The following is a 12,001-nucleotide window of genomic DNA, read 5'->3' as shown; positions in this document are numbered from 1 at the left end:
ACATGACTGTAAGAACGTTTCATTGGGACAATCGCTCTTCACAAGCTGTAAATCGAAATCTCCTGTCGTTTAAGCGCTTTAGATATCTGTTTCGAAAAATAAACAAAATTTTCCGCAAAATTAAGTGGTACAAGTGACATTTTTCCCCAATGCGACAAAGGCTTGTTGATTATACTTTTTCTAAAATTTGCGTCTTTCTGGAGACGAAGTTTTTAAACGTAATCAATATTCTCTGTCCGAGGAGATTTCCGGTCATGCGATATAAGATGACAGGAGCGAGATTCGAACCCGCGCCACCGAAGTGACTTGTGATTTAAACCAGCGCCTTAGTCAAGCAGTATTAGCGATCCCGTCCTGCATGCAAGCGAAACTTGTGAAACATCCTTTTTAAACGTTCGCGCAATATTCTAGCCAAAATAGTTAAGCGGAAATAAAAACGTTTGTCCGTCGTACTTTTCAGACATGTATGATTAGTTGACAGGAGCGAGATTCGAACTCGCGCCACCGAAGTGACTGGTGCCTAAAACCAGCGCCTTAGACCGCACCGCCATCCTGCCTACTTTTTAAGATATAAAATCCCCGTCCCAAAAAAGTTCAAGTAAACCAAAAATGGCTTATGCTGACATTAGCAGGAAGGCTTTTGCTCTAACCAATTAACCTAAGATCCGAAGTCCTAAGTCTGTCTGTTGACAAGTAAACTTTGACAAGTTCACATTGCGTGGGTACAATAATGAAACGCCGAAAATTATACTCTTGTGGGTTAAATGTTAAAAGTTGTGCAATTATCAAGAAATATGTTGAACATGACTGTAAGAACGGTTCATTGGGACAATCGCTCTTAACAAGCTGCAAATCGAAATCTGCTGTCGTTTAAGCGCTCTAGATCTCTGTTTCGAAAAATAAACGAAATTTTCCGCAAAATCAAGTGGTACAAGTGACATTTTTCCCCAATGCGACAAAGACTTGTTAATTATACTTTTTCTAAAATTTGCGTCTTTCTGGGGACGAAGTTTTTAAGCGTAATCAATATTCTCTGTCCGAGGACATTTCTGGTCATGCGATATAAGATGACAGGAGCGAGATTCGAACTCGCGCAACCGAAGTGACTGGTGCCTTAAACCAGCTCCTTAGAACGTTCGGCCATTCTGCCCGGTTTTTCAAATACATAATGTCGACGGGCGTGCAGAGAAAATAGTATTTACGCGTATTTAAGCACTAGATGACATGTAAAAATGACCGAAATGAATGAAAAATTCAAATAAGTAAGTGACGCAAAATAATACGTTGATACCCAACCAGCTCTGCACATTCCATCGCAAGTGTATTCGTCCCGTGACTTTTCATCAATTTAGAGAGTTTTGCCTGATTGTGGGCGGAAATACCTGCACAGTCAAGCAGTTTTAGCGGTCCCGTCCTGCATGCAAGCGAAACAAGTGAAACATCCACTTTAAACGTTCGCGCAATTTTCTAGGCAAAATAGTTAGGCGGAAATAAAAACGTTTGTCCGACGTACTTTTCAGACATGTATGATTAGTTGACAGGAGCGAGATTCGAACTCGCGCCACCGAAGTGACTGGTGCCTAAAACCAGCGCCTTAGACCGCTCGGCCATCCTGCCTTATTTTTAAGATATAAAATCCCCGTCCCAAGAAAGTTCAAGTAAACCAAAAATGGCTTATGCTGACATTAGCAAAAAGGCTTTTGCTCTAACCAATTAACCTAAGATCCGAAGTCCTAAGTCTGTCCGTTAACAAGTAAACTTTGACAAGTTCACATTGCGTGGGTACAATAATGGAACGCCTAAAATTATACTCTTGTGGGTTAAATGTTAAAAGTTATAAAACTATCAAGAAAAATGTTGAACATGACTGTAAGACCGTTTCATTCGGACTATCGCTCTTAACAAGCTGTAAATCCAAATCTCCTGTCGTTTAAACGCTTTAGATCTCTGTTTCGAAAAATAAACGAAATGTTCCGCAAGATCAAGTGGTACAAGTGCCATTTTTCCCCAATGCGACGAAGACTTGTTAATTATACTTTTTTAAAACTTGCGTCTTTCTGGGGACGAAGTTTTTAAGCGCAATCAGTATCCTCTGTCCGAGGACATTTCCGGACATGCGATATAAGATGACAGGAGCGAGATTGGAACTCGCGCCCTTGAAGTGACTGGTGCCTTAAACCAGCGCCTTAGACCGCTCGGCCATCCTGCCCTGTTTTTCAAATACATAATGTGGACGAGCGTGCAGAAAAAATAGTATTTATGCGTATTTAAGCATTAGATGACATGTAAAAATGACCGAAATATATGAAAAATTCAAATAAGTAAGTGACGCAAAATAATACGTTGATACCCAACCAGCTCTGCACATTCCATTGCAAGTGTATTCGTCCCGTGACTTTTCATGAATTTAGAGAGTTTTTACTGATTGTGGGCGGAATTTCCTGCACAGTCAAGCAGTTTTAGCGATCCCGTCCTGCATGCAAGCGAAACATGTGAAACATCCTTTTTAAAGGTTCGCGCATTTTTCTAGGCAAAATAGTTAAGCGGAAATAAAAACGTTTGTCCGACGTACTTTTCAGACATGTATGATTAGTTGACAGGAGCGAGATTCGAACTCGCGCCACCGAAGTGACAGGTGCCTTAAACCTGCGCCTTAGAACGTTCGGCCATTCTGCCCGGTTTTTCAAATACATAATGTCGACGGGCGTGCAGAGAAAATAGTATTTACGCGTATTTAAGCACTAGATGACATGTAAAAATGACCGAAATGAATGAAAAATTCAAATAAGTAAGTTACGCAAAATAATACGTTGATACCCAACCAGCTCTGCACATTCCATCGCAAGTGTATTCGTCCCGTGACTTTTCATCAATTTAGAGAGTTTTGCCTGATTGTGGGCGGAAATACCTGCACAGTCAAGCAGTTTTAGCGGTCCCGTCCTGCATGCAAGCGAAACAAGTGAAACATCCACTTTAAACGTTCGCGCAATTTTCTAGGCAAAATAGTTAGGCGGAAATAAAAACGTTTGTCCGACGTACTTTTCAGACATGTATGATTAGTTGACAGGAGCGAGATTCGAACTCGCGCCACCGAAGTGACTGGTGCCTAAAACCAGCGCCTTAGACCGCTCGGCCATCCTGCCTTCTTTTTAACATATAAAATCCCCGTCCCAAAAAAGTTCAAGTAAACCAAAAATGGCTTATGCTGACATTAGCAGAAAGGCTTTTGCTCTAACCAATTAACCTAAGATCCGAAGTCCTAAGTCTGTCCGTTAACAAGTAAACTTTGACAAGTTCACATTGCGTGGGTACAATAATGGAACGCCTAAAATTATACTCTTGTGGGTTAAATGTTAAAAGTTATAAAACTATCAAGAAAAATGTTGAACATGACTGTAAGACCGTTTCATTCGGACTATCGCTCTTAACAAGCTGTAAATCCAAATCTCCTGTCGTTTAAACGCTTTAGATCTCTGTTTCGAAAAATAAACGAAATGTTCCGCAAGATCAAGTGGTGCAAGTGCCATTTTTCCCCAATGCGACGAAGACTTGTTAATTATACTTTTTTAAAACTTGCGTCTTTCTGGGGACGAAGTTTTTAAGCGCAATCAGTAACCTCTGTCCGAGGACATTTCCGGACATGCGATATAAGATGACAGGAGCGAGATTGGAACTCGCGCCCTTGAAGTGACTGGTGCCTTAAACCAGCGCCTTAGACCGCTCGGCCATCCTGCCCGGTTTTTCAAATACATAATGTGGACGAGCGTGCAGAAAAAATAGTATTTACGCGTATTTAAGCATTAGATGACATGTAAAAATGACCGAAATATATGAAAAATTCAAATAAGTAAGTGACGCAAAATAATACGTTGATACCCAACCAGCTCTGCACATTCCATTGCAAGTGTATTCGTCCCGTGACTTTTCATGAATTTAGAGAGTTTTTACTGATTGTGGGCGGAATTTCCTGCACAGTCAAGCAGTTTTAGCGATCCCGTCCTGCATGCAAGCGAAACATGTGAAACATCCTTTTTAAAGGTTCGCGCATTTTTCTAGGCAAAATTGTTAAGCGGAAATAAAAACGTTTGTCCGACGTACTTTTCAGACATGTATGATTAGTTGACAGGAGCGAGATTCGAACTCGCGCCACCGAAGTGACAGGTGCCTTAAACCTGCGCCTTAGACCGCTCGGCCATCCTGCCTCATTTTTAAGATATAAAATCCCCGTCCCAAAAAAGTTCAAGTAAACCAAAAATGGCTTATTCTGACATTAGCAGGAAGGTTTTTGATCTAACCAATTAACTTAAGATCCGAAGTCCTAAGTCTGTCCCTTGACAAGTAAGCTTTGACAAGTTCACATTGCGTGGGTACAATAATGAAACGCCGAAAATTATACTCTTGTGGGTTAAATGTTAAAAATTATGCAATTATCAAGAAAAATGTTGAACATGACTGTAAGAATGTTTCATTCGGACTTTTGCTCTTAACAAGCTGTAAATCGAAATCTCCTGTCGTTTAAACGCTTTAGATCTCTGTTTCAAAAAATAAACGAAATTTTCCGCAAAATCAAGTGGTACAAGTGACACTTTTCTCCAATGCGACAAAGACTTGTTAATTATACTTTTTCTAAAATTTGCATCTTTCTGGGGACGAAGTTTTTAAGCGTAATCAATATTCTCCATCCAAGGACATTTCTGGTCATGCGATATAAGATGACAGGAGCGAGATTGGAACTCGCGCCCTTGAAGTGACTGGTGCCTTAAACCAGCGCCTTAGACCGCTCGGCCATCCTGCCCGGTTTTTCAAATACATAATGTGGACGAGCGTGCAGAAAAAATAGTATTTACGCGTATTTAAGCATTAGATGACATGTAAAAATGACCGAAATGTATGAAAAACTCAAATAAGTAAGTGACGCAAAATAATACGATGATACCCAACCAGCTCTGCACATTCCAATGCAAGTGTATTCGTCCCGAGACTTTTCATCAATTTACAGAGTTTTTCCTGGTTGTGGGCGGAATTACCTGCACAGTCAAGCAGTTTTAGCGATCCCGTCCTGCATGCAAGCGAAACTTGTGAAACATCTTTTTTAAACGTTCGCGCATTTTTCTAGGCGAAATAGTTAAGCGGAAATAAAAACGTTTGTCCGACGTACTTTTCAGACATGTATTATTAGTTGACAGGAGCGAGATTCGAACTCGCGCCACCGAAGTGACTGGTGCCTAAAACCAGCGCCTTAGACCGCTCGGCCATCCTGCCTACTTTTTAAGATATAAAATCCCCGTCCCAAAAAAGTTCAAGTAAACCAAAAATGGCTTATTCTGACATTAGCAGGAAGGTTTTTGCTCTAACCAATTAACCGAAGATCCGAAGTCCTAAGTCTGTCCGTTGACAAGTAAACTTTGACAAGTTCACCTTGCGTGGGTACAATAATGAAACGCCGAAAATTATACTCTTGTGGGTTAAATGTTAAAAATTATGCAATTATCAAGAAAAATGTTGAACATGACTGTAAGACCGTTTCATTCGGACTATCGCTCTTAACAAGCTGTAAATCCAAATCTCCTGTCGTTTAAACGCTTTATATCTCTGTTTCGAAAAATAAAGGAAATGTTCCGCAAAATCAAGTGGTACAAGTGCCATTTTTCCCCAATGCGACGAAGACTTGTTAATTATACTTTTTTAAAATTTGCGTCTTTCTGAGGACGAAGTTTTTAAGCGCAATCAATATCCTTTGTCCGAGGACATTTCCGGACATGCGATATAAGATGACAGGAGCGAGATTCGAACTCGCGCCACCGAAGTGACTGGTGCCTAAAACCAGCGCCTTAGACCGCTCGGCCATCCTGCCTACTTTTTAAGATATAAAATCCCCGTCCCAAAAAAGTTCAAGTAAACCAAAAATGGCTTATTCTGACATTAGCAGGAAGGTTTTTGCTCTAACCAATTAACCTAAGATCCGAAGTCCTAAGTCTGTCCGTTGACAAGTAAACTTTGACAAGTTCACCTTGCGTGGGTACAATAATGAAACGCCGAAAATTATACTCTTGTGGGTTAAATGTTAAAAATTATGCAATTATCAAGAAAAATGTTGAACATGACTGTAAGACCGTTTCATTCGGACTATCGCTCTTAACAAGCTGTAAATCCAAATCTCCTGTCGTTTAAACGCTTTAGATCTCTGTTTCGAAAAATAAAGGAAATGTTCCGCAAAATCAAGTGGTACAAGTGCCATTTTTCCCCAATGCGACGAAGACTTGTTAATTATACTTTTTTAAAATTTGCGTCTTTCTGAGGACGAAGTTTTTAAGCGCAATCAATATCCTCTGTCCGAGGACATTTCCGGACATGCGATATAAGATGACAGGAGCGAGATTCGAACTCGCGCCATCGAAGTGACTGGTGCCTTAAACCAGCGCCTTAGACCGCTCGGCTATCCTGCCCGGTTTTGCAAATACATAATGTGGACGAGCGTGCGGGAAAAATAGTATTTACGCGTATTTAAGCACTAGATGACATGTAAAAATGACCGAAATGAATGAAAAATTCAAATAAGTAAGTGACGCAAAATAATACGTTCATACCCAACCAGCTTTGCACATTCCATTGCAAGTGTATTCGTCTCGTGACTTTTCATCAATTTAGAGAGTTTTGCCTGATTGTGGGCGGAATTACCTGCAAAGTCAAGCAGTTTTAGCGATCCCGTCCTACATGCAAGCAAAACTTGTGAAACATCCTTTTTGAACGTTCGCGCATTTTTCTAGGCAAAATAGTTAAGCGGAAATAAAAACGTTTGTCCGACGTATTTTTCAGACATGAATGATTAGTTGACAGGAGCGAGATTCGAACTCGCGCCACCGAAGTGACTGGTGCCTAAAACCAGCGCCTTAGACCGCTCGGCCATCCTGCCTTCTTTTTAAGATATAAAATCCCCGTCCCAAAAAAGTTCAAGTAAACCAAAAATGGCTTATGCTGACATTAGCAGAAAGGCTTTTGCTCTAACCAATTAACCTAAGATCCGAAGTCCTAAGTCTGTCCGTTAACAAGTAAACCTTGACATGTTCACATTGCGTGGGTACAATAATGAAACGCCGAAAATTATACTCTTGTGGGTAAAATGTTAAAACTTATGCAATTATCAAGAAATATGTTGAACATGACTGTAAGAACGTTTCATTGGGACAATCGCTCTTCACAAGCTGTAAATCGAAATCTCCTGTTGTTTAAGCGCTTTAGATATCTGTTTCGAAAAATAAACAAAATGTTCCGCAAAATCAAGTGGTACAAGTGACATTTTTCCCCAATGCGACAAAGGCTTGTTAATTATACTTTTTCTAAAATTTGCGTCTTTCTGGAGACGAAGTTTTTAAACGTAATCAATATTCTCTGTCCGAGGAGATTTCCGGTCATGCGATATAAGATGACAGGAGCGAGATTCGAACCCGCGCCACGGAAGTGACTTGTGATTTAAACCAGCGCCTTAGTCAAGCAGTATTAGCGATCCCGTCCTGCATGCAAGCGAAACTTGTGAAACATCCTTTTTAAACGTTCGCGCAATATTCTAGCCAAAATAGTTAAGCGGAAATAAAAACGTTTGTCCGACGTACTTTTCAGACATGTATGATTAGTTGACAGGAGCGAGATTCGAACTCGCGCCACCGAAGTGACTGGTGCCTAAAACCAGCGCCTTAGACCGCACCGCCATCCTGCCTGCTTTTTAAGATATAAAATCCCCGTCCCAAAAAAGTTCAAGTAAACCAAAAATGGCTTATGCTGACATTAGCAGGAAGGCTTTTGCTCTAACCAATTAACCTAAGATCCGAAGTCCTAAGTCTGTCTGTTAACAAGCAAACTTTGACAAGTTCACATTGCGTGGGTACAATAATGAAACGCCGAAAATTATACTCTTGTGGGTTAAATGTTAAAACTTGTGCAATTATCAAGAAATATGTTGAACATGACTGTAAGAACGGTTCATTGGGACAATCGCTCTTAACAAGCTGTAAATCGAAATCTCCTGTCGTTTAAGCGCTTTAGATCTCTGTTTCGAAAAATAAACGAAATTTTCCGCAAAATCAAGTGGTACAAGTGACATTCTTCCCCAATGCGACAAAGACTTGTTAATTATACTTTTTCTAAAATTTGCGTCTTTCTGGGGACGAAGTTTTTAAGCGTAATCAATATTCTCTGTCCGAGGACATTTCTGGTCATGCGATATAAGATGACAGGAGCGAGATTCGAACTCGCGCAACCGAAGTGACTGGTGCCTTAAACCAGCTCCTTAGAACGTTCGGCCATTCTGCCCGGTTTTTCAAATACATAATGTCGACGGGCGTGCAGAGAAAATAGTATTTACGCGTATTTAAGCACTAGATGACATGTAAAAATGACCGAAATGAATGAAAAATTCAAATAAGTAAGTGACGCAAAATAATACGTTGATACCCAACCAGCTCTGCACATTCCATCGCAAGTGTATTCGTCCCGTGACTTTTCATCAATTTAGAGAGTTTTGCCTGATTGTGGGCGGAAATACCTGCACAGTCAAGCAGTTTTAGCGATCCCGTCCTGCATGCAAGCGAAACATGTGAAACATCCTTTTTAAACGTTCGCGCATTTTTCTAGGCAAAATAGTTAAGCGGAAATAAAAACGTTTGTCCGACGTACTTTTCAGACATGTATGATTAGTTGACAGGAGCGAGATTCGAACTCGCGCCACCGAAGTGACAGGTGCCTTAAACCAGCGCCTTAGACCGCTCGGCCATCCTGCCTCATTTTTAAGATATAAAATCCCCGTCCCAAAAAAGTTCAAGTAAACCAAAAATGGCTTATTCTGACATTAGCAGGAAGGTTTTTGCTCTAACCAATTAACTTAAGATCCGAAGTCCTAAGTCTGTCCCTTGACAAGTAAGCTTTGACAAGTTCACATTGCGTGGGTACAATAATGAAACGCCGAAAATTATACTCTTGTGGGTTAAATGTTAAAAATTATGCAATTATCAAGAAAAATGTTGAACATGACTGTAAGAACGTTTCATTCGGAGTTTTGCTCTTAACTAGCTGTAAATCCAAATCTCCTGTCGTTTAAACGCTTTAGATCTCTGTTTCGAAAAATAAACGAAATGTTCCGCAAGATCAAGTGGTACAAGTGCCATTTTTCCCCAATGCGACGAAGACTTGTTAATTATACTTTTTTAAAACTTGCGTCTTTCTGGGGACGAAGTTTTTAAGCGCAATCAATATCCTCTGTCCGAGGACATTTCCGGACATGCGATATAAGATGACAGGAGCGAGATTGGAACTCGCGCCCTTGAAGTGACTGGTGCCTTAAACCAGCGCCTTAGACCGCTCGGCCATCCTGCCCGGTTTTTCAAATACATAATGTGGACGAGCGTGCAGAAAAAATAGTATTTACGCGTATTTAAGCATTAGATGACATGTATAAATGACCGAAATATATGAAAAATTCAAATAAGTAAGTGACGCAAAATAATACGTTGATACCCATCCAGCTCTGCACATTCCATTGCAAGTGTATTCGTCCCGTGACTTTTCATGAATTTAGAGAGTTTTTACTGATTGTGGGCGGAATTTCCTGCACAGTCAAGCAGTTTTAGCGATCCCGTCCTGCATGCAAGCGAATTATGTGAAACATCCTTTTTAAACGTTCGCGCATTTTTCTAGGCAAAATAGTTAAGCGGAAATAAAAACGTTTGTCCGACGTACTTTTCAGACATGTATGATTAGTTGACAGGAGCGAGATTCGAACTCGCGCCACCGAAGTGACAGGTGCCTTAAACCTGCGCCTTAGACCGCTCGGCCATCCTGCCTCATTTTTAAGATATAAAATCCCCGTCCCAAAAAAGTTCAAGTAAACCAAAAATGGCTTATTCTGACATTAGCAGGAAGGTTTTTGCTCTAACAGATTAACTTAAGATCCGAAGTCCTAAGTCTGTCCCTTGACAAGTAAGCTTTGACAAGTTCACATTGTGTGGGTACAATAATGAAACGCCGAAAATTATACTCTTGTGGGTTAAATGTTAAAAATTATGCAATTATCAAGAAAAATGTTGAACATGACTGTAAGAACGTTTCATTCGGACTTTTGCTCTTAACAAGCTGTAAATCGAAATCTCCTGTCGTTTAAACGCTTTAGATCTCTGTTTCAAAAAATAAACGAAATATTCCGCAAAATCAAGTGGTACAAGTGACACTTTTCTCCAATGCGACAAAGACTTGTTAATTATACTTTTTCTAAAATTTGCATCTTTCTGGGACGAAGTTTTTAAGCGTAATCAATATTCTCCGTCCGAGGACATTTCCGGTCATGCGATATAAGATGACAGGAGCGAGATTCGAACTCGCGCCACAGAAGTGACTGGTGCCTTAAACCAGCGCCTTAGACCGCTCGGCCATCCTGCCCGGTTTTTCAAATACATAATGTGGACGAGAGTGCAGAAAAAATAGTATTTACGCGTATTTAAGCATTAGATGACATGTAAAAATGACCGAAATGTATGAAAAATTCAAGTAAGTAAGTGACGCAAAGTAATACGTTGATACCCAACCAGCTTTGCACATTCCATTGCAAGTGTATTCGTCCCGTGACTTTTCATGAATTTAGAGAGTTTTTCCTGATTGTGGGCGGAATTTCCTGCACAGTCAAGCAGTTTTAGCGATCCCGTCCTGCATGCAAGCGAAACATGTGAAACATCCTTTTTAAACGTTTGCGCATTTTTCTAGGCAAAATAGTTAAGCGGAAATAAAAACGTTTGTCCGACGTACTTTTCAGACATGTATGATTAGTTGACAGGAGCGAGATTCGAACTCGCGCCACCGAAGTGACAGGTGCCTTAAGCCAGCGCCTTAGACCGCTCGGCCATCCTGCCTCATTTTTAAGATATAAAATCCCGTCCCAAAAAATTTCAAGTAAACCAAAAATGGCTTATTCTGACATTAGCAGGAAGGTTTTTGCTCTAACCAATTAACTTAAGATCCGAAGTCCTAAGTCTGTCCCTTGACAAGTAAGCTTTGACAAGTTCACATTGCGTGGGTACAATAATGAAACGCCGAAAATTATACTCTTGTGGGTTAAATGTTAAAAATTATGCAATTATCAAGAAAAATGTTGAACATGACTGTAAGAACGTTTCATTCGGACTTTTGCTCTTAACAAGCTGTAAATCGAAATCTCCTGTCGTTTAAACGCTTTAGATCTCTGTTTCAAAAAATAAACGAAATTTTCCGCAAAATCAAGTGGTACAAGTGACACTTTTCTCCAATGCGACAAAGACTTGTTAATTATACTTTTTCTAAAATTTGCATCTTTCTGGGGACGAAGTTTTTAAGCGTAATCAATAATCTCCGTCCGAGGACATTTCTGGTCATGCGATATAAGATGACAGGAGCGAGATTCGAACTCGCGCCACCGAAGTGACTGGTGCCTTAAACCAGCGCCTTAGACCGCTCGGCCATCCTGCCCGGTTTTTCAAATACATAATGTGGACGAGCGTGCAGAAAAAATAGTATTTACGCGTATTTAAGCATTAGATGACATGTAAAAATGACCGAAATGTATGAAAAATTCAAATAAGTAAGTGACGCAAAATAATACGTTGATACCCAACCAGCTCTGCACATTCCATTGCAAGTGTATTCGTCCCGTGACTTTTCATGAATTTAGAGAGTTTTTCCTGATTGTGGGCGGAATTTCCTGCACAGTCAAGCAGTTTTAGCGATCCCGTCCTGCATGCAAGCGAAACATGTGAAACATCCTTTTTAAACGTTCGCGCATTTTTCTAGGCAAAATAGTTAAGCGGAAGTAAAAACGTTTGTCCGACGTACTTTTCAGACATGTATGATTAGTTGACAGGAGCGAGATTCGAACTCGCGCCACCGAAGTGACAGGTGCCTTAAACCAGCGCCTTAGACCGCTCGGCCATCCTGCCTCATTTTTAAGATATAAAATCCCCGTCCCAAAAAAGTTCAAGTAAACCAA

At 40.4% G+C, this 12,001-nt stretch overlaps 17 non-coding genes across 17 annotated transcripts; all 17 read right to left on the bottom strand.

Annotated features, from left to right (window-relative positions):
- Nucleotides 1–1,535: 1,535 nt before the first annotated feature.
- On the bottom strand, nucleotides 1,536–1,617 carry Trnal-uag (transfer RNA leucine (anticodon UAG)). Its single transcript has one exon. It is a non-coding gene; the product is annotated as a tRNA-Leu (tRNA).
- Nucleotides 1,618–2,127: 510 nt separating this feature from the next.
- Trnal-aag (transfer RNA leucine (anticodon AAG)) lies at nucleotides 2,128–2,209 on the bottom strand. Its single transcript has one exon. It is a non-coding gene; the product is annotated as a tRNA-Leu (tRNA).
- An 852-nt stretch (nucleotides 2,210–3,061) lies between these two features.
- Nucleotides 3,062–3,143, bottom strand: Trnal-uag (transfer RNA leucine (anticodon UAG)). Its single transcript has one exon. It is a non-coding gene; the product is annotated as a tRNA-Leu (tRNA).
- Nucleotides 3,144–3,653: 510 nt separating this feature from the next.
- On the bottom strand, nucleotides 3,654–3,735 carry Trnal-aag (transfer RNA leucine (anticodon AAG)). The gene has a single exon. It is a non-coding gene; the product is annotated as a tRNA-Leu (tRNA).
- A 385-nt stretch (nucleotides 3,736–4,120) lies between these two features.
- Nucleotides 4,121–4,202, bottom strand: Trnal-aag (transfer RNA leucine (anticodon AAG)). Its single transcript has one exon. It is a non-coding gene; the product is annotated as a tRNA-Leu (tRNA).
- Nucleotides 4,203–4,713: 511 nt separating this feature from the next.
- Trnal-aag (transfer RNA leucine (anticodon AAG)) lies at nucleotides 4,714–4,795 on the bottom strand. Its single transcript has one exon. It is a non-coding gene; the product is annotated as a tRNA-Leu (tRNA).
- A 385-nt stretch (nucleotides 4,796–5,180) lies between these two features.
- Trnal-uag (transfer RNA leucine (anticodon UAG)) lies at nucleotides 5,181–5,262 on the bottom strand. The gene has a single exon. It is a non-coding gene; the product is annotated as a tRNA-Leu (tRNA).
- Nucleotides 5,263–5,772: 510 nt separating this feature from the next.
- Trnal-uag (transfer RNA leucine (anticodon UAG)) lies at nucleotides 5,773–5,854 on the bottom strand. The gene has a single exon. It is a non-coding gene; the product is annotated as a tRNA-Leu (tRNA).
- A 510-nt stretch (nucleotides 5,855–6,364) lies between these two features.
- On the bottom strand, nucleotides 6,365–6,446 carry Trnal-aag (transfer RNA leucine (anticodon AAG)). The gene has a single exon. It is a non-coding gene; the product is annotated as a tRNA-Leu (tRNA).
- A 385-nt stretch (nucleotides 6,447–6,831) lies between these two features.
- On the bottom strand, nucleotides 6,832–6,913 carry Trnal-uag (transfer RNA leucine (anticodon UAG)). The gene has a single exon. It is a non-coding gene; the product is annotated as a tRNA-Leu (tRNA).
- Nucleotides 6,914–8,692: 1,779 nt separating this feature from the next.
- On the bottom strand, nucleotides 8,693–8,774 carry Trnal-aag (transfer RNA leucine (anticodon AAG)). Its single transcript has one exon. It is a non-coding gene; the product is annotated as a tRNA-Leu (tRNA).
- A 510-nt stretch (nucleotides 8,775–9,284) lies between these two features.
- On the bottom strand, nucleotides 9,285–9,366 carry Trnal-aag (transfer RNA leucine (anticodon AAG)). Its single transcript has one exon. It is a non-coding gene; the product is annotated as a tRNA-Leu (tRNA).
- A 385-nt stretch (nucleotides 9,367–9,751) lies between these two features.
- On the bottom strand, nucleotides 9,752–9,833 carry Trnal-aag (transfer RNA leucine (anticodon AAG)). Its single transcript has one exon. It is a non-coding gene; the product is annotated as a tRNA-Leu (tRNA).
- A 510-nt stretch (nucleotides 9,834–10,343) lies between these two features.
- Nucleotides 10,344–10,425, bottom strand: Trnal-aag (transfer RNA leucine (anticodon AAG)). The gene has a single exon. It is a non-coding gene; the product is annotated as a tRNA-Leu (tRNA).
- A 385-nt stretch (nucleotides 10,426–10,810) lies between these two features.
- On the bottom strand, nucleotides 10,811–10,892 carry Trnal-aag (transfer RNA leucine (anticodon AAG)). Its single transcript is given in 2 exon segments — nucleotides 10,811–10,845; nucleotides 10,855–10,892. It is a non-coding gene; the product is annotated as a tRNA-Leu (tRNA).
- Nucleotides 10,893–11,402: 510 nt separating this feature from the next.
- Nucleotides 11,403–11,484, bottom strand: Trnal-aag (transfer RNA leucine (anticodon AAG)). Its single transcript has one exon. It is a non-coding gene; the product is annotated as a tRNA-Leu (tRNA).
- A 385-nt stretch (nucleotides 11,485–11,869) lies between these two features.
- On the bottom strand, nucleotides 11,870–11,951 carry Trnal-aag (transfer RNA leucine (anticodon AAG)). The gene has a single exon. It is a non-coding gene; the product is annotated as a tRNA-Leu (tRNA).
- Nucleotides 11,952–12,001: the final 50 nt, after the last annotated feature.

Source organism: Hydractinia symbiolongicarpus, chromosome 3 (assembly GCF_029227915.1).
Source record: "Hydractinia symbiolongicarpus strain clone_291-10 chromosome 3, HSymV2.1, whole genome shotgun sequence".
NCBI lineage: Eukaryota > Metazoa > Cnidaria > Hydrozoa > Anthoathecata > Hydractiniidae > Hydractinia > Hydractinia symbiolongicarpus.
Note: the sequence above shows the minus strand (reverse complement) of the source record. Positions and strands in the feature narration are given on the sequence as shown.